The 24,036-nt window shown below is 47.8% G+C and overlaps 1 long non-coding RNA gene across 1 annotated transcript; it reads right to left on the reverse strand.

The window, feature by feature from the left end:
* Positions 1 to 1,762: 1,762 nt before the first annotated feature.
* On the reverse strand, positions 1,763 to 4,292 carry LOC111773904 (uncharacterized). The gene is made up of 2 exons (XR_002808616.2): positions 4,125 to 4,292; positions 1,763 to 2,367 (listed from the first exon to the last, which is right to left on the reverse strand). It is a non-coding gene; the product is annotated as an uncharacterized lncRNA (long non-coding RNA).
* Positions 4,293 to 24,036: the final 19,744 nt, after the last annotated feature.

Consider the following 24,036-nt stretch of genomic DNA (forward strand, 5'->3'; position numbering starts at 1 on the left):
GTTGGGGACATCCAAAGAAAGCACACTCCAGCTTCCCTGGCTGGCCAAATGAACTAGAAGCCAGTGCTGTTGTGTATGTGTGTGTGTGTGAGAGAGAGAGAGAGAGAGAGAGACAGAGAGACAGAGAGAATATGAGGGTTTCATTTGCATATGTGTCATTGATTTTTCTCCAGTGGGGAAAATACTATGTAAAATCCTGGAATAACTAACAAAAGAAACTATTTTCATACAAAGAAAGAAAAGTCTAGACAAATATTTGCCATCTGTAATGACTGAAGTTCTAAATACCTGCCTGAATGAAGACAAAAGGTCAGAAAAAAAAAAATCCTGCTGTTAGCTGGGGGATTCTTACTCTGTACAGCCCATGTGTATTTACACCTCATGGAAGGAATCTGCGCGCCGAACCCTTGGAATTGTCAGTCTCCTCCTGTGAAGTCTTATCCTCCCTCTAGGCAGAAGAGACTGCTTGAGTGAGGAAAGATGCAAGAAAGCACATGCCTCAAGAATGTAAGTCTTCCTCCGGGCAAATAGCTCAGTAAATCCAAACAGCAGGCTCTGGAGCTTGTCTTCTGCTTCTCAGTTTCCAGGGTGGCCCTCAGGACAGCGTCGGCTCTGATCTGGATTTGCTTGGCTCCACTGAGCACCACACACTCTCTTGATTTTGACAACAAAGCCTTTGACTCATTCCAGCCCTGCGTGTGTCTGTGTGCATGCATGCGTCTGTATGAACCAAGGAAGCACATTTACATTTCACTGAAGTAACTTTTATGATGTTGTCTCCACTGTTTTCAACTCCAAAATCTTGGTTATAGAACGTATATGTGATGAGGCCACCCATCTATTTCATACTTTACTTATTTTTCAATGGGCCAGAACGAGGAATCTTTGCTTCTTGACTTTCCCAACCGCAAATGCTGCAGCCTGAAAATATTTACCAGGTTCTGTGACAAGCAGCATTCAAGGAGGTTTCTTCCAGGGATGGGGATCAGGTTACTTCCATCGATATCTAACTTCTCCTTATAGCATCTCGATGCTGTTGTACAGAAATCTGTTACAAGGTTCTTCCTTAGAGAGTCCTCCTGCTGGTCATTTGTAGTGGGAGGGACTCAACCAGGGCCAAGACTCAGGTTTGTGACCTTTTCAGTCATCATGCTGCTTTTTGCTGAATCTAGTGAGTGATATAACATGGCTGCTTTCAGTTGTAACCCTCGCTCGCTAGACACACAACTTTGTAAGGAGGAGAACTGAATGCCATTCCATGCGTGTCGACTCAGCTGGGCTGATTACTAGCCAGGTTAGACCCATTTCCTCGTTGCCATGATCCAGTACACAGTTGAGCTGTTACCTTGATCATTGAAAGCTGGAATAAGTGGGACCCAAAAAGTCAGCACAGAGGATGGCAGATCATTCCCAGAAATGTGTCAATCAAATTCCTTTCTCTCACCGACTTTTCTTCTGTGTCACCAAGAGGAAAGAACCCTGCTCTCGCTCCTCGTTCCTCTATCCACACCAAGGAGTTGAGCCTGAGGATTATCTCCATTGCTCACATTTATTAAACAATTATATTCTCTAGATGAATCTCGTGGGAAAATGCCAAAAAAAATTTTTGAGGGCAGAATATTCTTAGGCAAAAATCTCCAATTAAAAAAAAAAATCTATCAAGATGTCTCCAATTTTTATATCTCCAAAGAAGAGTTCCAAGGAATTAAGATCATTTTGTCTGAATAACAGAAGGCCTGAGGGTAGGAAGAATAGAGCTGAATTGTGATCTTCAACACTACAAAATACCTTTATTCCCGAATAATGGTGTTCTTTTGAAATGATATGACTTAAGGCTGAATATTAAGAGATTTTGGAGGTTGGAGGATTATGAGACATACAGTGTGTGATGGTAGGAAGTTGCAGATGTGCAACTTGCATTGTAAGTTCTTCAAAGAAAATGACTGAATCTACCAGGAAATGAGCAGGCTGGGCTAAGAGAGTTTGTGGGGTTCCTACCTGCCCTGTGAATCTGTGACATTTTCCACACATGCCTCAGCAGACAGATAGATACTCAGGCAGTTACAACAAAGGGTGGTGAGTACTGTGGCAGTGTGTGTACATGACAGGGGCTGCAGCTGGTGTGACGGTGCAAGGAAGATTCGGGGACCAAGGTGGCACCATGGGAGCACTAGTGAGAAGCAGGAGAGAGCCTGGGGACGAGTTCAAGAGGCCACAGATGTGGAACTGGGCGGAGTAGAGAAGCGCCTCCCTTCCTCAGGAATCTTCCTGCAGCTCTGCGTGTGCAGGGAAGAGAAGGCCCTGGAGAGAGGAGGCTGGTGCAGACCTTGGGACGGCAGGGGGCACGCTGAAGTGTCCAACTTCTCTCTAGAGGCAGAGGGAAACCAGTGAAGAACAAACCCAAATGCGTCTGGGCCTACTTATGACCCCCACACCCAGCAGGAACTCAAGCCACTCTTTACCCACCTGGCTAGGACCCAGGAGCTGGGCTGGGGGGAGTGGGGTACAATTTTGTCATACAACACACAGAAAACTTCCTTGAAAGTTCTCTTGACCCGCCCTCCCGGAAGCCCAGTCGTCCTGGTAAGGAGTGGGTCAAGGAAGGGATGAAGACTTGCAATGTCAGAATTTTGTTCCTGTTACAGGAGAATTTTAAGCAGAGAAGGACGTCACTGAAGAAGGGGACACAGGAGCTGTTAGAAAACATGGAGGAGGAATCAGAAGGAGAGCACAGCTCCCTATGAGAGGCTTTTCCACGTGATGGCAGCACAAAGGAGCATTTTTCCCATATGAAAGATGGAGATACTGAGGCCCAGACAGAGTAATAATTCACCAGCTCTCTCTCTTCCTGTGTTGACCGGATACTGAGGGGCAGAGGGGAAGGCAGGGGAGGTGGGAGCTCATTTGCTGGAGTGATCCCAGGCCATCCTTTACAATGGATAGAGAAAGGATTTCTGTTCAAAAGACCCAAAGGAAATGGTTTTTCTTATTTAGATCCCGGGGTCTGGGTTAACCCCTAAAACGATTTAGCGTGTTCTCTCCAGCCGCCTTGGGCAGCAAGCGTTGGAGGCTCAAGGCGCTGGCCACTAGAGGGGGCGCTGCCTCCACGTGGCGCAGACCCTGCGGGGGGGTGGGGGGTGGGGGTGGGGGTGGGGGCGGCCGCAGGTGACCTACGGAACGCTGAGAGGGTTGCCGTATCAAAGGCTTTCTGAACAACAGTTGGGTGTGTGGCCAGGGATGGCAAGGGAAGGTGGGAAAGAAAAACATAGAAATTTCGGATACCTCTGGAAAACTTGGCAGTCAAGGCAGTGTGCTTGTCCGAAATTTCCTAGAATCCCCAAGTGTACATTTTAGGCAGGAAAACCTGAAGAAGAACATGTGGTTGCTCTTTTAATGGTCTCTTCCAGAGTAAGCGTGAGTCAGATCAGATCTGAGGCTCAGCCAGCTCTTTGGGACAGCTCTCTGTGTCCCAGCAGGGAATTCTGGTTACCTTCACCCCTCTGGTTAGAACCTAGGAGCTGGGAAGAGGGGTCTGCGCTATTCTCCACCTTGTGTAACTGAGTCTGAGAAGGAGGAGAATGTGCTCAAAGAACCAGCTGGAAGCCGGTAATGGGAGGGACGAAAGCAGGGATAAATGAATACAAGATGGCGCACTCTGGGCTCACCAGGGAGGGAGAGAGGAGGCTGAGCTGGGGCACCTGTGCCTCAGTGTTCTGGAAGGCGCCGACCACTTTGCCTCATTTCTTACCCCAGCTATCAGCACCAGCCTCAGGTTACCAGCAAACAAAACTATGCCTCTTATTTCTGAGACTATTTCTAAGTTACGTCTCATTAGAAAAACACAAGAAATGAAATTGGGTCTCGCTCCTGCTTCTAACTACCCTCACTTGAAACGATCTCTATGCTTAACTGGAGGAAATAGGGGGGCGTAGACATTGAAGTGCCCATTATGCCTCTGCTCTGCACCCCCTGCTAATGCATTCACCCCTTGACTCCTGGGAAAGGGCTCCCTGCAGACAGCCACGGGGTCCGAGGGAGTTCAGTGGCCCTCCTGCTGCAACACAGAGGCCACGAGATTGCTTTTGTGTATCAGTGGAGAAGGAGAGCCCCTCTTGTTGACAGACCTGTCATGCCGGTGATGAATTGCATCTCTGTGAGGTGCTGCACTTGTGGTTTTCCCTTCTCCCTGCAGGTTCATCCCCGGGTCTCCCGGCACTTTAGAAAATGAACTGCTATAATTCCACTCTGATCAAACAGCCTTCCACAGCCGGTCCCCACACTCTAATATGGCTGCTGGCTTGTCACTCAGAAGGCTGGCTAGGGCTAGCCTCCACGGCCCCTCCCCCCAGAAGCAGGGGAGGAGATCCTGGCTGGCTGCGTCTTAAAGAAGGAAGGCACGGACGCCTGAGGCTCTGGGGAGTTCACGGTGTGGGTGAAGGATTGTGCTGCCTGCAGCCACGGAGGACTCACTTGGCAGGACCTAGAGCTGCTCTCGGATTCGTAACTGAATGCTCTTTCTTTTAGCCTTGGTGATTCAACATCCCTGATTTTCGGGGACAGTTTTCTCTGGCTCTCCCAAATTCCTCAGATCATCCCCCTGCTCTGAACTTAGAAAAATATGGTCCCTACGACCGTGGGGGATTTATAGCTTACTCACTTTTTTTTATAATTTTTTTTTTTTTAAGATTTTATTTTTTCCTTTTTCTCCCCAAAGCCCCCCGGTACATAGTTGTGTATTCTTCGTTGTGGGTTCCTCTAGTTGTGGCATGTGGGACGCTGCCTCAGCGTGGTCTGACGAGCAGTGCCATGTCCGCACCCAGGATTCGAACCGACGAAACACTGGGCCGCCTGCAGCGGAGCGCGCGAACGTAACCACTCGGCCACGGGGCCAGCCCCTAGCTTACTCACTTTTTGCTGATTCAATTTAGTAATCGTACATGTGGTTTTTCAAGTTATCTATTGCTGCGTAAAAAGCTGCTCCAAAACAGTGGATTTAAAACAATAACCAGTTTTTCTAACTTTTTTTGTGTGTGTTAATGGACAATTTTGAATTGTAATGATTTTTCTAAGTGCTTAACATATAAAAGTCTAATTTTTCTTTACTTTTATAGGACATATAAGAACAAAGAATGTATACTGACTTTTAAGTTTGTTCCTATTTGAGTAATATTAATATGAAAATAATTCAAGTTGCTACCAGTGGGGTCAGGACTTTGAGGAGGGCTTAGCTGGACAATTGTCCTGTTCCATGTGATGCTGTTTGTAGTCACTTGTTGGTCCTCAGCTGGCAGCTTGGCTTGCCTGGAGCATTCAACAACTTCACTCATATACCTGGCGCCTTGGAGGGGACAGCTGGGGTCACCTGGCCCCTCTCCATGTGTCTCAGGACATCTTCACATGATTTCTCCAATACAGTTGGATCATTCGCATGGTGACTCAGGTCCCAGAGACCAAAGCAGAGACAGCCAGTCCTCAGAAGAAGCATCACTTCCTCCATACTCTATTGGTCAAAGTAGTCACAGGCCATGCAGATTCAAGGGGAGGAGACATAGACGCCATCACTCAAGAGGAGGTATAAGGCATATGGTAATTTGCAGTCTCTTTAATCTGCCACCAGAGTCAATTTATTGATGGAAATAATTTATCTCTAGGGATGAGGCTATTTGTCCTGTTTCAGGCACACTCCTAACAGAAACCTATTTTCTCCAAACCTTCAGAACAACTCTGGGGACAGTATATCAGGAAGTATTTTTAAATCATCTGAGGAGGTTCATGTTATATAGTGATCAGGGTATGAACAAAACAAAGCAAAGCAATACTGTCCTTAATATACTTCAGGAATGAGAGTGATACACCTGCCTTTTCCCCTATCTGGGTTCTTTAGGTAAGCTTATCTCAGTTATTCCTATCAAGTCATAAATTGGGTTTGGTAATGACAAATGTAATTTGCTTCATATATTAAGTATGTAGGATCTCCCTTTGGAGAATTCTCTGTAGCCTGGTCACTGATCCACCGGGCCGTCTTTCAAAGAGTGGATTCTCTTTAGTTCCTTTTACTCACTCAGCAGATGTTGACTGAGGATAAGCCGTGTGATGGTTATGGCACATGATTTTCCCAACTCAACCGCCCGTGATGTTTCCCAGGCTTATCCTGATCTCTCTCAGGGCTTCACCCTTTGGGTCATTGTAAGTGAGCCTAGAAAATCAGTGCAGGGAGGGAACACGCTGGGGCAGAGCCCTGGGTCTCAGCCTTTAGGAACTGTTCAGTAAAAATGTGACTCTCAGTTGCCGACCTGCCCTGGCAGATGGTAGGAGGAGATTCTGTCTCATAATTCAAGCACCAGAAAGTATCACTCTCTAGACCAGACGCACCTAGAGAAAGTTTCTGACAGGTGCTCCTGGTTTTCCATGGGAATGCAGGAGGAGTGTCTCACTGTGGGCATCTGGGCTGGCTTCAAGCTGTCAGGGGACGTGGCCCATGGGTATCCTTGGCACTTACACTCTAAGCGCTTCCAAAGTTCTCTGACAAGGCTAAAAACTCCCATCCAACCCAAGATTCTTGCACATTATTTAAATAGGATGCAAATGCATGGTCTGCTCTGAGCCCTGGCAGCTTTCAATTTTTATATTTTCAGAATGGGAAGGCCTGCCATCAGTTCACTTGAAGTTCAGTCCAAGATGTGCCTGTCCCTGACATTTGTTCATTCTTTATGAAGGTGACATTTTGGAGAATTTAAAAAGAAGTCATCTTTGTACTCCATTCCCTACCATCCTCCAAAACAATTTGAAAAAATATTTCAGACATTTGTTGCATGCATAATAGCTGGAACACGACTAACTTATTTCCTACCGCCTGAATTTCCAAGTTGGATTCTGTAATCCCTCTCTTTGGCAATCCATCGTCTATTTCTTTTCTGATATTTCAGGGGTAGGAACTGCCTATTTGACCTAAGGGATTAGGCCCCCAAGAACACAAGCAGATTGCATCGGGTGGTTGGGCCTGGTTGTTGTCGGGGTGAAGAGCAGGGAGGTGGAGCACAGCCAATGACAAGGAGAGAGTGAGTGCAGAGAGGGCTCCTCCTTCGCGTTCCTTCCTCCTGGTGCAGTGAGGTCTGCGCCCAATCAGTCACCAGCTGAGCACAGAGCTTAGGGCTGACATAAGCCCACTTTCTTTGCACCTGGGATCTGTGAGAAAGGGAGGCCTGCTGGTGAGACAAGACTGCAGGACTGGAGCCAGAGAGGAACTGAGGGTGGTGCCACGTGGTGGTGTGCCTTCCGCACAGGCTGCAAGTACCTCTCAAACTCAGCCTAACCTCTGTGTGTGGACATGTGTGCATATATGTATGTACGTATACGCATGTGTAGACAGAAAGAACATATATATATATATATATACACATACATATACACACACATGTACACACACAATTATACACTTTCCACAGTGTGGTTAGTTCAGAGAGAAAAGAGAAAGAGGACAAGGGAATAAAGGAAAAGTGGGAAAAGAAAGAAAAAGAAAGATATAGAATATGAGAAAGACTGGAAATAGTTCCTCCCAAACTCCAAAGTCCCTTTCTTCTTCCTTCCTGGGAGCATGTCTGTCCCCCTAGAAACTACATTTCCCAGCTTCCTGGCAATGAGGCAGGGCCTTGTGACCAAATTCTCACCAATAGAATGTGAGTGGAGTCAATGCCTGCAATTTCTGCTCCCCCTGTCTACTTGAGCTGCTGCTGCGGGCTCTCTCCTCCCTCACTGTGCTGCATTCTGGAAGGTTAAGTGGCAGCTCAGCGTGGGCCATGCAGAGCTACAAAGGGAAGGAACCTGAGTCCTCACTACAAAGCGAAGGAAGTTGAGTCCCCGAGTGAGTGTGTGGAGCACGAGAGCTGCCTTGCGGGCCAAGACTCATGCTAGACTGCCACAGGAGAAAGAAACAAGCTATGATGTTTCAGTTCGCTCTGTTTTAGTATCTCTGTATTGTAGCACATAGAGCTACAGTGTGTAAAGAAGAAAAGAGTGAGAGAAAAAGTGAACAACTAAGGGAAGAAAAGATGACACTAAAAATACAGTAATAGAGAAGTAGAGAAAGTGAGGTAGTACCATGGAGGAGCCGTGAGCGATGGGAGGGGTCAGCTATGGGGAGGATATGGGGGAATTGTAATATTTCTACCAGACTTATCTCAGACCTTCCCTGAGAACCACGCTGCCTCTTACAGTGTTTTTAAGCAAAATGTTTAGAGGGCAGAGGATAAAGATTACCGAACTAGAGGCACAGGTGCAGGTCGCAGTGACTGTTTACTTAATCAATGATCCTGCAGTCCAACAGGTGGCTTACCAGGCAAGATGCCCCTTCTGAGTGTGATCAAGAGAGGTTGAATGACCACGTCGCGCGGACTTTGGAAATGAGATAACTTCCCAGGTCTTATCCAACATTAATATTCTCCAAAAAAGGCTTGAGTCAAGAAAGTTGAGTAGCTTTTTAAGTGCCATGTGAATTATTTTCATTTTGCCTCACTGGTCACTGGGGCAGTGGACTGTAAACCCTTATTAGCTCTCATATTTGCTCTTTGACACTCCCCAGTAACTGGCTTCAGCTTTCTCCCTGGGGAGGTCGTAAGCTCACCCTGAATTGTGTTTTTCCTCTGTGCTGTAGCAAAATAGTAGTTTCCTGGCTTTGTATTCAGTGGAAACTCAGGTATGCCGCCTGACAGGTCAAGGCTTGCTGCCTCGCCTAGGCGGCATGCTTTTAGACTTGCTGGGAGGTCCCCATTCATGAAAATACACTTCTCAGTGACATAACCACAGATACCTGAAGTTCAGCCACTAATGTCCATTCCTTTGTATTTCCCATGGTCCTTTCTGAGCAATTCTTTCTAAAAATGCAATCACCCATTGACAGGTGACAAATTAAATGCGTATGTAAGAAGCCCAGGGAAAGGGAGAATGTTTACAGAGGATGTTGGCAGTGAAAAGAATCTACTTTATTCATGGTTTTCAATCACACAGTCCTTTTTGTGCGTGCTGCTAATATAGGAGAGAAACCCGAGGTGGCCCCTCTGTGGTTTTTATTCTCCTCACTGTGTGCCTTCCAAGTGTGTTCATATTCCAGACCAGTACCTGATAGAGAGCTGACAGTCACATACAGCCAAGAGAGCCAGCTGGTCCATGGCTTGGCCAGACCTCCCTCTCCTAACCTAGAGCAGCCCTGGGCCCTGGGATCCCACAAATAATCTTGTACCTCTCGGTGTTTGACCAGTTGGCCAGGCTAGTGCTCTTGGTTCCTTTTGTGCATAGGTCATCTGAGGAGAAAGGGGACTCAGGACAGGTAGTTTTTATGGGGTGGAAGGGAAGGGTTGGGCCGGGTGTGAAACAAGAGGCTGTCTGCAAGGTGCAGGCATAGATGGAGAGCCTGAATGACTTGCAGTAACAGAAGGTCACTAGACAATCGACAGAAGGTGAAAAAGGGAGGCTGCATGGGGAGTGACAGAGGAGAGAGACAGCAAGCAGCCTCTGCTCTATGCTGCTGTACCGTGTGCCTCTGTGCAGATAACAGGTTTCAAAGCAGGAAAGCGTTTATACATTTCTGTGGTACTTTTGACTTTCTGCTGGGATATTTCTGAGTCTCCAAAGCTCAAGCTTCCCTGATATTAGAGGCGAATTTGGTTTTATTTTTATCCTCTCAAGATAATGCAAAACTTTGCTTTCAGATTAGGCTGCCAGCTTCCTTGAGCAGAGAAATAAGCAAGATGTGAATTCTTGAGAAAAAGGAATATAGCTTGCCTAGAGAAGAAGGGAAGGGAGGACAAGATAAGGAATCGTAACAGAACCCTGTATCCAAAAGGGGAAATAATGAGGCTGAGCGCCTCTTAGTGTCTAGGCTGACTGAGGGAAAGGATGGGCCCCCATAATGGTGTGCCTGAAGGGTTATGACACAGATACGGCCCCGCACTGAAGACACTCACTGGATTAAATGCACGGCCTCGCATGAGCTTGACTCTGAAACTTGGCTCACGGAGGTGGGACGATCACTGTAGCTAAAAAGCTCGGCCATGTATTCTGTCCTATAGTTTTTTATGTTTGACTATGAACGCCTTCAGGGAGAAGTGGGATCACATAGTACATGTTCATTCATATTGCCCTCAGGGCTTAGTGCAATGTCTTGAACATGGTGGGTGCTTATGGCAGCCTGGGTGCCACTTACCAAACATTTGCTCTGAACACCCAACATTTCTCAGCCTCCTTGCTTTAGGTGATGTCATGTGACTAATCTGATCAATGAGCTGGGGAGCAGAAGTGATGTGTGTCCCTTCTAGCTTGAAGCGTAGCCGAGCTAGTGTGTGACCGCCAGCTGGCTCTTGCCCTGCGACCAAGAAGGGCGTGTGCTCCAGACAGTGAAGCTGTCAGACAGTGCACAGTATTGCCTGCCTGCTAACCCGTGTTGGAGGTATTGCCTAAGTGACAAATAAACTTTTGTTGTTTTAAACTACTAAGACTTTGGAGCTATATGTTACTGCTCTATAACCGTTTTGATCCTGATGGATAGAGTATTCAATACGTTTTGTTTAAAAATGAATGAATGAATGAATGAATGAAATGGCTAAACTGGGTGACAGCACTGGGGCTACTGAGGGGATTTTCTATGTGGATTAACCTCTTTGCCACCCACAGTTTTTGCTTATTTTTTTCCTGTCAAGGTCTTAGTTCTTTGAGCCTGTGCCTGTTGGCACCGAGCACCACATGTCTTCCTAACTGTGCTATAAGGTCTTTCAGGGAAAGGGCTAAGTGTTGGAATAAATGACATCAAATTACAATGAGCATCTGCCATGTTTCAGGCCCTGTACTAGAACTGGGAATCCAAAAGTGGATGAAACGTGTTCCCTGCCCTTGGTGCATTCCCATTCTACGAGAGGAGGTAGGGAAACAGCCAGTCGCACTGCAGTAAGTTCTGTGATGGGCGTCACAGCAGAGAGAAGGAACGCCTAATTCAGGCTGGGAATTCCAGGCCAGAGGAATTGCACACTTCAAGGCACAAAGATAAGAGAGAGAGGACATGTTCAAGAAACTGAAAATGGTTTAGTACAATTAGAGAACAGGGTGCAGGAGAGAGGTGGGCAAAGATGATTCTAGAAGGGTGAGTAGAGGCCAGATCCTGAAGGCCTGTTGCGCATCACTAAGGAGTTTGACCTGCATCGGGTCGATACGGGTTGTAAGGTGTGTGGAAGGCATGATGTCCCCACTAGTCAGGGACTTGTGCTGTCAAACCATTGGACATCCTTGTGTAGGTGACAGAGACCTGTTGAAACATTTGAATCCTAACATTTGACATGATAAGATTTCTGCCTCAGAAAGCTCACACCGACAGTGGGGTGGAGAATGGATTGAGGCGGGAAGGGCAGGCAGCTGCCAGTCAGCAGGCTGTCATGTGGCCTAGGCAAGTGACGATGGGCTGCTCAGCGACCCAGCCACCAGGGGTTTCACCCTGACAGAGGGTTGTTCGGGGCTCTGCTGCTCCCATCATAGCAATCTTTCTGGAGCCTACCTCCCCTGACAGCCATGCTAATTTAGCGTGATCAGAATCAGCACTGTGTCTGCTTCCGGTTCCTGGGTTCTCAAACTCTGCAGGACTTCTAGGAATTTCTGTATGAGGTGGCAGAGGTCTTCAGTGGGGCCTTGGACAGCCCCAGGACCTCCCGGCTGCCTGCTTCATACCAGACACTTGAAGAAACTCTTAACGTATTCTGGTATTTTCCAAACTCTTTCCTCCTTCCCCGCTTCCATCCTCTGTGCTCAAGATAAAACATACAACCATCTTAACAGAAGGCGAAATTGCATTACCGATGTAATATTGAAAAAAATTTGCAAGTATTTTATAAAGGTTTTGAAAATTATGCCCACATAGGAAAATAACTCTATGTAGTATTTTTTTGTTTGTTTTAAATCAGGGTAAAAGTGACTTCTTGCAACAAATTGGGTTGCTTTCTATCTTTTCTCTATTTTTACTGCATGGTGAATACAAAAATAAATTCCAGATGGATTAAATAATTAAATCACTGCATTCTTCAGATAAACCCTCTGAACTGAATTCTTCTTTTAAACTACTACATGCCCAAATTAGAGTCTGAGAGAGCCAGAGGATTCTCTCACGGAACCAGAGTGTGTGTGTGCATGTGTGTGTGTTTAGAAGGGGTAGAGAGAGGAAGGGGTATGAGATAATGGCCTGGCCTTGTGCAGAGGGCTTCATTGGGTATTTCAGGGGCAGGAATTAACATTAGAAGTGGTAAAACAAAACAAAACCAAACTTCTGTCTGGATGTGTGCGTGCGGGAGCTGCCTGGTGTGGCTCAGAGATGCTGGGACTAGATTTTCCCTGCTTCACAAATTTGCCTGTAGGAGAGAACTCCAGGGGAAAGCCCAGGGGAGCAAAAACTGCTTTCATCCCCTGCGTGCCCCTCTGATCAGCCCCAAGACAGCGCCTAGAACAGACCTGAAACACTTTCCTTATTTTTTTCCCAAAGATGGCAAATGTGGCTGGTTCCAGAGTTTAGTTTGGCAAATTCCCTCCTTTTCCCAGCATCATGCCCTGGCAGCCTGGCTCTGTTCTCCAGCCATTTGCCATGCGGAGACATAGATCAAGCCCTTTGGAGAGAGGGCACGGGGCCAAGGCATTTACACCCCCCGGGGCTCCCTTCTGTCACCCCTCCTGTTTTGCACAGCAACAACACCGCTCAGCGCCCACTGCCTGTGAGCACAGCCTCCTGAACTTGACACTGGGGCTCCACCCGTTGGTTTTCATGAAGGTCTGAGGCTGGCAGCCTGTGGTGTTCAGGAGGCTGCTGATGTGGCAAGGCTGGAGAGAGGCGGGTGGTGGCTTATTCTTTGCAGTCTCTACCAGAAGTCCAGTCAGCAGGTCAGCAGCTCGGCCCACAGCAGCCGTGCGTGAGAACCAGCAGAGAGGAGGAAGATGGACTGGGGAGGCCTGAGGGGGAGGCTTACAAACAACAAACGTGGCCATTGTGAGCCTTTCACACCTTACAGAGCACTTCCACATTTGCCATCTAATCGTGTCCCCACAGCAACCCTGGGAAGCGAGCAAGGTAGGCATAATTAATCTCCTTTATAGATGATGACATTGAGGCTCAGAGAAACCTCAGCTGAATACGAGGTAGGGCTGGGAGTTGAACCCTATCTTCTGACTCCAATTTTCATGCTCCATTATGCTAAGCTTCTGCAGTCATTGTTCTGCCCTGTTCCTTCCACTCTTTCCCTTGCAGCCTACTTTTTCCCTGAAATTTACACTCCTCTGTCCCCTCAGGGTCCAGGGCTCTGGCACCTTCTCTGCCCCTCCTTGTAAATACCTGCTCCTAGGACCCATCAGAAGCTCATACTGAGCTGTGGATGGTTTGGCACTGCTCCCTGTTCAGAAGGATTTACATTTTAACTAGCAGAGAGAAAACTTTATGTAAAGAGAATGAAACATTGAGAGGATTTGAAGCTTTAGAAAATATGCCTTTGAGAGACTGAGGCCTTTTGGTGCCTCCGTGACCACGCTCAGGTGAATTGCTTCCCTGCCAGCCCTAAGGCAGACCCAGAGGCTGGTGACGAGACACTGGGGAGCAGGTACTCTCCATCCCCATTAGGGATCAAACAAGGCATAGAGCCACAAAGCTTGGACAGGAAAAATGACCCCATTGCTACACAATCGAACTGGCCAAGATCATTCCTCCATGGTCCCTAGGGCACCTCCGGAAACTTCAGCCCAGGCCTGAATCCAGAAGTCCAGTTCAGGAGCATGCACGCTCCACTTTGCTCTAGACCCTGTCTCCTTACAATAGAAGCCAGCTTCCAGGGAGAGCCTTCCCAAGGCCCCTGCCCGACTGGCAGGAGTGCCTCATCCCTAGGGCCCAGCTTGGCTCGCCAGGGTGTCCACCTTCCCCTCCAGCTCAGTCCCTGCACATACCACCCGCCCCTCATTCTCTGCCCTCGGCTATGCAGCCTCGGAGATTGGAGAGGCTATGCCACGGGCATTCCACGGGCACTTGCCTTCCCCAGGTGACCTGTTCATTGCAAACTGTCCTCTCTGCTTTACGCCATGTTTTAAAATGTGCTAACTTCAGAACCTCATCCAAAGCGCTGAGCTTGAAATGGAAGGGAGGGCAAACACCGACAGGCGGCGCCGAGCAGTCAGTCTGTGGGTGAGGGGCTGACTCTGGTTCTTGCCGGGCTGTGGGCTGTCCTGCCTGGACCATGTCCTGTTCTGCAGAAGAAGGGGAGGTGGCAGCAAGATCCCAAATATATTCTGGGCAGTAACTTGCAAATGCCTCAGTGTTGTGGAAAGGCGAGGCTCTGCGGAGGGTTTACACTTTGTGACAGGAGGCTATTTATTATAGACTTGTGTTATGGGTCAATCATTTCCTGCTCCAAAATAACAGAGTGGGCTTGACCTAGGCACCCAGAACTGAAGCCAGAAAAAGAGTAAACAAGACCTTGATGGGGTGACCAGCAGAGGGCTTGGGATAGACATGTAGAGGTCCTGTGGGGCCATCTCCACTCTCCAGTTTTATTCTTCTCAAACCTTCACCCATCTTATCCTCACTCTACCCCTCATTCCTAGAACTTCTGCTCCTTCAAAATAATAAACTGCTAACCAACTTGAATGGTTTTCTTCTTCCATTAGCCCAGCAATCAATCTGCACTCACGTGGGTCTAGACAGAGTAGTGTCACCCAGAGCTGAACTGAGGGCTCCCGCCTTCGACACCACCCTGACGGCTCACCCTGATTCTTACAAGGAGTTCCACCTTTGGGTGAAAGTAGCTTTAAGAAAAAGGTTAAAGATCGAGGTAACTGGCCTTCTATGGCACTTTGTAGTCTACAAAGCCCCGTTGTACGTTTTCTCCTAGAGGTATGGTCAGGACAAGGTTTTTATTATTTCAATTTATAGATGGGGGAATGGAGCCTCAGAGAGGCTATGTGAGCTGTCCTCAAGCACACAGCTAGCAGAAGCTCAGCTCTTCTCCTAACATGCTGAAGGGCAGGCAGAGAACTCCAAAATTGGGGTCTAAAGAACAGCATCAAATGTGGGAGGTTGAGACACTGAGAAGGTAGGGGAGAGGCGAGTGATCCAGGGCACACGTGTACCAGTCGCAGTTTTCCTGGGGCTGGTTTAGGTCATTTGACGTTAGTACTGGGTCTGGGTAGAATAGTCCTTTCTTGTTAGCTCGCTCATCAATAAAAATAACGTACAAGGTTGAGAAACAAGAGCCCAGGATCACGAGTCGGGAAGTCTGGTTTCGATGTGGGCTCCGCCGACAGCCTGCCATGCAACCCTGGGGAAGCCACTGATGGAGCGCTGTTACCTCCGCTGGGGCAGGGGAGGTCAGAGATAGTCTCTAAGGCCTGGGCCTCTGATTGTCCATGGAGCACTGTGCTCCTGGTTGAAGGAAGAGACTTTGGGGACAGGCACTGGCCCACAACCTCTAAAGGGGCCAGAGGGAAGCAGCCACCAGGGCTCCTCAGTTGCTTTGATACACAAGACCTGGGGGAGAGGAGACAACCGGAGAGCTAGAAATAGCCCCGTGGGTCTCGAGGGATCAGCGGGCACTCCTCCGCAGGATCTCTAAATTGAGAAGCTGTGGGAGGTGCAGACTGAGGCGCTGCTGGCAGGATGAAGGCCACCAGGGCTGAAGGTCGGGAAGGCCCTGCTTCATTGATTGGGAGGGTCATAATCGCTTGCATTTGTCTGCTGCCTTGTTATCACCCTCTCGCCTTTGATCTTCACATCATCGGCCTGGAGGGGAGGAAGCTAGTAATTTTTTACAGTCCTCTTATGAAGTGACTACAGAAAAATCATCATGGACAGGAAGAGATGGTGATGGTGACCCATTCACCTGACCAGGATGTGTCCCCTCCTCTCCCTCGGCACCTGCACATGTGCACACATTGACAGAGACTGAGAAAAAGCTGGGAGAGAGCCCACTCTCATTCCTCTTGGATTTCAGTTGGTTCTTAGATGGAGGTGTCTGTGTGAGCCTTCCAGCTAATATATCCTTTCATCCCTTTCAACCCAGTTGAGAAGTAAAAGCAAACACATCCGAAGACTTAGTAATAATTGCAAGTAGAGATTGACAGACAACTTCTGCACGCTGGCTGTGGACTGTAGCAGACACCCCAAATGTGGTTTTGTTGTGCTCAGGATGTTCGAGGAGCTTGCCAAGGGAGGCTGGAGGACAAACCATCCCCCAGCCTTTCTCCTTGTTTGTTCCTCCTCCTCCTCAGAGCCTGTCCCCGTCCTGCCTCCAGTACCACACAGTCCATCTTCAGCAGCACCTGGCTTCTTTGTCAGCACAGCCCTCTCCGTCCTCTTTCCTCTCCTGTGAACAATCCCATCCTTGGATAAAACAGAGTTTAGATGGAGAACGTGCTTATCCTCAAAATGAGATGAGGAGTGAAGTCCCTTATTGTGTTTGCTATTCCTCTGGAGAAACAGCGAGAGAAGAACCTAAGTAAGGAGGGGTCAGTTTGATCAATCTGTGAGGGTGATGAAACACGTCCTTAGAAGTGTAGTAATGTGAGGAAAATTAGACTTACAACACCTTTCAGGAAAAGTACTGTCTACAGCAAACAATACTTTTCTAAGCTTTTAGGGAGGAGTTGAGACCCAAAGAGATGTGTTCTAGCAACAATCACTTTCTAAGGAGGGTTTGTCCAGTTCCCAATATTTATTTTATCCTTTCTCATCCTTTTCCATCTCATCCTTTCTCATCTCATCTGCTTGCTCACCCTCCCCACCTCTGTCAACAAGAAACTAAGGCATATAACCAAAATCTCAGAGCAAATTGTACCTTTGCTCATCAAGAGTGTCCTGCCAGACACCAGCCTACTGATTTTTGGACAATTAGTACCAACCAACCCAAACAGTGAGGGATGGGTCAGACCTGCTGGCAGAGCCTCCCTAATCTTACAAGGCTCTGGATTTGCTGACTGGGGCTTGAAGAGGATAGCTTAGGGCGCTAGAGGAGGAACAGGCCTGCTGTCAGGACAAACGGAGAACAAATGGAGCAGAGCAGTGTGAAAGGCACCGAGTTCTCAGCCTGCCTAAGGAACTCACCCGCTGTCTCAGTGTGGCCTTCTGTGGGGTGAGAGCTGTGAAAATAAGTATAGCATGTAAAGAAGATGGGATTGCCGGAGTCTTCAGAGGACCCATGGAAGTCACAGAGTGAAAAACAGCTTCTGAGTCACTGGTCTCCAGTCCAGATCCAGAGCCCCACAGAGAATAGCTATCTCTTAGTCAAAGTACTGTGAAGTTTCTTTGTCTCCAAGAGCTTCCCATCAGGAAGGGGTCATAGAAGGAGTGGTGCAGCCAAATGACCTAGAGCCCCACAACAGGGGCCCCTGTCCTCTGTCAGAAGCCAGACACCTGGCCTGGTTGGGCTGTCTATCTCTGGAAAATGTATCAAGCTAGCAGTCAACACTGATGGCAGGAACTCAGAGTTGAAGAAACATGAACGTCAGGCTTCTGGAAAAGGCTTCTAAATTTTATATCCTTCTAGAGTAGCATCAACCCAGGATGGCTTCCTAGAAGAGTGGGCCTTCAGTCCCGATTTAAAGGATGAACAGAACTATATGAATGCCAAAGGCAATGGTTTGGAGATGGATGTGGCAAGGTGGGAGTAGGATCCAGGGGAGCAGGGTGTGAAGGGGAAGCTCAATGATAGAAAAACAAAGAGGAGACAGCAGGTAGGGGAAGGCTTAGGATCATGTGGGCAGCATTGTGCTCTCAGAGGCGCTGGCCCAGGGATCCTGTGAGCAGAGAGCTTGATGATTAGTTCTGCTACAAGAGAAAGTTCCTCAAAGAGCCTCTCTTTGAAAGTGAGGGCCCTGAGAGAATGACTGGGACTTTGACTCTGTGTGGTTGAGTAGGAGAGATCGTCACACTTGCCATAACATCCACAGTTCTCCTCCAGACCAATCCTGGGGTCTTTCTTGGACTGTCCAGTTGGCTTGCTTTTGTTCCCGTCTCGTTGAAGTGAAGAGGATATTTCCCATTTTAAAGTTCTCCCTAGACCTGAAGGTCATTTTTAACTCAACACAGGTCTTCTTCTTTAAGTGAATCTAAGCAGAAATCTAAAGGCCTCCTTGTCAAGAATCAGGTTCATCCAACCCTCACCACCATCCTCTAGGTCTTCCCATGTGGGTGGGATCAACCAGCTGGCTTCATAAAAGTGATGAATGTTGCTCACTGAGAGGGGAGGAACCTCCTGTTGCCTGTCCTGCACCTGACAGCTGGGCTGAGCTGAGTGGCACAGTCAGGTCCTCCTCTCACATATGGCCACCTGGTGAGACCCCATCTTGCCATTCTGAGTCCCTAGCCTGCTTGTTGCACCCCTTGAGGCTCCTTGTTAGGCCCTTGGTACGACATTTGAGTTTTTACCTTGGAGTAAGCTCAAGAAAATGTCGTGGGTTTGACTATTAGGAGAGTGCTTCCTTTGTATTTTAATAGTCTTCCACAGATTTCTAAGTACTTCATAAGAATTCTTCTAACACACCGTCTGAAGGTGCACCTCTCTGATGGGGGAGGGCAGTTCTTCCTGGTCAGAAGTTGGACCTGGCATTTGAAAATCTTGACTGCCTTGTTGATACCACAGAATGTGTCACCTGGGAGTCAGACACATGAGTCCCAGCTCTCTGTCCCAGACTCCGTCTATGGAACTTGGATCTCCACCAAGAAAGAAGTAGAACCAAGCTGAGAATCATCTCTAGCTCTTGGAGGATTCATAGAGCTGCAAATCAAGAGGCTAACATCCCAGTGGTTGAGCTCAGCCAGCAGATTCTTAATCATAAAATCTATAGTTCCCCTGTCTGCAGCAGAGCAGACAAATCCCTCATTTTGATGGAAATGAGAGAGTGAAATGTCCAGACAGCCTGACAAGAGAGGCAGAGAGCTTCCTTCCCAACGTTTATTTTATCCTTTCTCAGCCTTCTTGCTTATCCTCTCTACTCCTCTCAACAAGAGGACGAGGCATATAACCAAAATCTCAGGGCAAACTGTCCTGCAGCTCATCAAGTGTGTCTTGCCAGACACCAGCCTAATGATTTTTGGACAATTAGGACCAGCCCAAGCAGCCAGGGATGGAGCAGACCTGCCGCGGACTCTGTCCCCTGTCTTGCCACTGTCTCTATTGATCAAGGAGCATGGTCCCAGCCTCAGGAGTGTGCCTTTGCCAACTGCTCAGCAGGAACAATCTGAACTCCGCCTTCCCTTTGCTCCGTGTACCTCTCGACAACCACTGGCCTTGTCAGTCATGCTGAGCAGAGCCTCAAGAGTTGCCAAATGAACTTGGCCCTGGGCCACCAATGCTTCTTGATTCAGAGGAGATGAGATGCTCAAAAGCTTTGAACTCAGGAGAAGAAGGGGCCTGGTCTTCTTTAATAGTTTGAGCATACCCTGCAGTGGGTTCACTGAATTATGTTGTCACAAGATACTTACAAAATAGAGTTCAAATGATACCAGGTACTCTACCCACGAACAACTCAGTTGGCCATACTTGCAAACCCAACCCTGTAGGACAGGATTTGTAAATGTTGATGAGTAGTACCCATCACTATCACTGGTGGGTACTGGAGATGGGCTGGTGGCTCCTGAGCAAGTCAAAGTGAATTAACAGTCTTGTGATGGCTATCCTAAGGTAGTTTCCCAGACTTGATGTTCTTCCATGTCTGTGAGGGTAGGCAGGAGGAAAAGAGAGGCATAGCTAAATAAGTTTGGGAGTCTCAGTCACTTGGATGATGCCTCTAGCCTTAGATTTTGATCTGTCAGTGCACTATGTTGGAGGAGAAAATCCTTCGGGCAAGGACATTGCTGCCGAGGAGCAGCCAGTGAAGGCTGCAGAGCTTGAACAACGGCTGAAAAGATCGTAGTGAAAGAGGCTTCTCCTCTTATCCTCTCTCCTTCTCCAAACTTCAGTGATCGCCAGGGAACTCAGCCAAGAGGATGGGAATCAAATACATCTCAGCAACAAAAAAAGAGCAAGCTACTGATACTTGCAACAACATGGATTAATCTCAAAAACGTTATATTAAGGGAAGGGAAACAGACACAGAAAGTTCAGATTGTTTCTTTTATACAGAGTTCGAGAAGAGAGAAAACTAATCCATGTGACAGAAATCAGAGCACGGTTGTCTTCGGGGGTGGGTAGGAAGGCGACAGGAGGAAACTTCGTAGAGTGACGGGAGCGTTCTTTGTTTTGGTCTAGGTGGAGTTACGTGAGTGCATTGAGCTGTACACTTAGTTGTGCATTTTAATGTGTGTTGACTGTGCCTGAATAATGTACTGTCAGCATTAAAACAGAGGAAGATGGGGTCAGGAAATACGAGAGAAGCTCTCTTAGCCAGTCTCTCCTTTCGAGTGTCACCGGAAGCCCAGTGCTACAGTTTCCTCCTGACTCGGCAAGGCCAGGAGGGTGGGCCACTCCCTCCCACACCTGCAAGCTTCTGCGGCCTCCAGGTGAGTGGTAGGTCCGCCAAGAGTCAGTTGTGTTTGCTGTCATACCGGCTTGTGTGGTTGTACTTGTTTTTGCAACTAATAATTTTAATGTAATACTACTTAAATAAAATATAAGTATGAGAAGAATCAAAGTTTTTGTGAAAATTAAGTTGAATGCTCCAGAATGTCCCAATATAGGTGAATGACTAAAAAGAATTCATATCAATTAGATGTGGGTGAGCCAAATATAAAAGATCAAAACAAAAATAATAAAAATCTAGGTTTCTGGACTCAGATTCTTCGCACGTGTAAGCTCTTACTGTACTTTGAAGAAACTAAAACTAGAAGTTGTCAAGGATGCATTAAGAGTGTGGTTTATGAGAAAAAAGAAAGACTGAGACAGTCATCTTCAGATCTACATCCCCAGGCCTGTGGCCTTGGCCCTATATATAAAGTTTTAGAAAAAATATACAGGGATATTTTGAGTTAAAAGGTTTATACTACATGTGTTCTATATTTGTTTATTTATTTATTTTTTTGAGGAAGATCAGCCCTGAGTTAACTGCTGCCAATCCTCCTCTTTTCCTGAGGAAGGCTGGCCCTGAGCTGCCATCCGTGCCTGTCTTCCTCCACTTTATACGTGGGATGCCTACCACTGCATGGCGTGCCAAGCAGTGCCATATCCACACCTGGGATCCGAACCGGCGAACCCTGGGTGGCCGAAGCGGAATATGCGCACTAAACCGTTGCACCACCAGGCTGGCCCCGAATATATTTATTGATTGTCCCTTTGAACCAACTGTTTTGTCTAACTGACCAACGACCTGCTCATGGAGCAGCAATAAGGAGGCTCCTACTCTGAGAAGTCGAGATTCAAGGAAGCAAATGTACAGCTTCCCTAAAGCTAGGCATTCTGATGCTCTTTGCACGCTCAGAGCACAAGGCGATGCATCCATCGTGTGAATTCATCTGTTGAACAAGGTGGCCCTGTAGTACCTCCTATAACCTCATTTCTGCTTCGTGTTTCAATACAATGCACACACTTGGCTCAGTGTGTCTGTACTGCATTTGCACAGTGTTGCATGTGATACTCGGTCTTGCCTCCTTCCATATGACTCCTGTGTGCAGGGCACAGCTGGGGACAAGATCAAGTGGAGTTGTCTGGCATCCATTCAGTTCTTATCAGAGAGCAGCCTGCTTATACGTTGGAGGGGGATATGCTAGTGACAGATCTGTTATTTTGATAAAGACATTTATCCTCCATCATGTTGTTAGTACTAATACTTGCCCTCGAGGTTTCTCGATGTGAGGTTTCAAAGCCAGTTTAGGCTAACAAAGAAACACTATTCACATAGTCATGATTCAGAGACCAGGTCAAAATTTCCCTGGTAAGTAGAGTTCTTTGTTTGGACCAGGAGGATGAATCAGTACTAAGCATTAACGAGAGGGATTGTGCTTTAATTTCACACGGTTGCATGAATTGCAAAGGCTTTCATTGGACTCACCCTCATGGTGTTTCTTTTCTCCCAGAATGTCAAGCCTTAAGGAGATGTTTAACTATATCCTACAGGGGACAAACAGGCTTGCTTCAAGTACTTCTTAGCAGTAGCCTCATTTCTTTCTTTACCAACCATCCTGTACTAACTTTGTCTTTTATTTGCTGCATTCTGATGCTTTGACATCTGGGAACTTGCTGACCCTGAAGGCACTGCCTCTCTCAAGGTCACCAGATCCTGGAGATAGTAAACAACTTGCCCGTGAGTGTGATTTTCAAATACAAACAAACCCATCCAGAGCCCACACCTCAGCCATCCCCTCAGTTGGGTTCTTCCACTCCCGGCCACAGTCCACCCGCTCTAATCATCCCAGGGTCAGGTACCAGACAACCAGGGACCGTGCTGATGTTCCAGAGCCCGCTGAAATTGTGCAAAGTGTCCAATCCTCAGCCTGCTCATCCTGCCTCGCCCATTTCTTCCTGCAGAAACCACAATAAGACTCTTGTCCACAGCTTCCCCCGTCCCTCTGCCTCCTGACTGGCCCTGTGATTCCCCCTGGAGTGGCGGTCCCTTGCCCTTGGGAACTCTAAGTAACAAACTATCTTTCCAATGGCAATCGTCTCCTCATTGCTTAGCCTTATCATACCTCCAATGTTCTGTTAATACACTATACCCATTGCCATAGTTCTCTTTTCCTGGCTCTCCACGCTCCCTTCAATCATTTTGCTGAATGTGCATAATGCTGACAACTCTAACCTCTTTGGCATTCATTCATTCATGTGTAAGCATTCAGTTGTACTAAAGTACCCATTTTGTCCCACTAGGACCTCATTCGTCAAGTGGCTGCAGATAGGTCAGGGGTCTCAGTCTAAAACTCCAAGAAAAAAAACAACAACTTTATTTTTGGTCAGATTTTGGCTCAGGACCAGAGCTTTTGATGGATCCTGCTGGGGCAGAAGCCAACCCTAGTTGGCCATTGTAGGCAACTGAGAGCATCTAGCCTGGCTGAAAAGTGTGGGGAGTAGGGCAGGAAGTGTGCACACAGGTCCTCCAGCTGGTGGATCCTGACTTGATGGCCATGCAGTCCAGATGGCGGAGGACAGGATGCGGATGCTGGTAGGTGAGGTTGCGGGAGGAGGAAGGAGAGGAAGGAAGCACTCAATCTCCTATTGCTGGCAGGTGGAAAGGCTGGTATTTGAATAGAGATCCTTGGAACACGCAGCCAGTGTTCTTCCCGCTCTATTGCATGGCCCAAGAAGGTAGGTAAAACGAGAGATACTTTGAGGGAAGAAGCAATGGGAGCTGGTGATCAGTCTTGGGAGATAAGCGAGAGGAAGCATCAAGGCTGACTCTTGGAGTGGATGCGATTAGGGAAAGAGATAGAGAGGGTGAGAGGATAAAGCACCAGGTGGGCCAACTGCAACTTTGGCAGAACGTGAGATCAGGCACAAGTGTCTTTGTTCAGGGAGTTTCCCAACTCTAGTCCTAGAGGAAGAAGTCAATTGATGTAGGCTAGCGATGCCAGCAAACAGAGAGAGCAGTAGCTGTAGTGCTGCCAGGCCCCTGCTGAGAGGTAAAGCTGTTAGGTAAAGGGGGCAGATTGGCTCTCTTTCAGAGGCTTTGTAATCCCCCCACCACTGCCCCAGGAGACCTGGCTTCAGCAGCCTCCTCTCTCCCAGCCAAAGAGACCCTCTCTTTTCTCTTTGTTCTCGTCTCCCAGGACCTTTGTCTGTCCAATCTCTGTTCACTAGAGCTGCCTCCCTGCCCGTGTTCCCAGCTTCTTGTATTTTAGGAAGCTGAACCCCTCTAGATGGAGTTGGTTATAGATACAGAAAATACAGACCTCTCCTTGCCTCCTGCACAAGGCTGCCACCCAGTTCCTGGCCCGTCCTCATCACAGTTAGAACAACGAGGTTCATAAATGGGAGAGAAAACAGTGTGCTTCCTCATGGTGTGAAGTATGCGGCTGTTTCTCAGGCTGGAGACTCAGTCAGGGCATGTCATCTGTGGATTTCTGAAGGGCCCTTAGGCCTCTGAATAGTCATTTGGTGGCTGAGTTGTCAA

The sequence above is a fragment of the Equus caballus genome, chromosome 6 (assembly GCF_041296265.1).
Source record: "Equus caballus isolate H_3958 breed thoroughbred chromosome 6, TB-T2T, whole genome shotgun sequence".
NCBI lineage: Eukaryota > Metazoa > Chordata > Mammalia > Perissodactyla > Equidae > Equus > Equus caballus.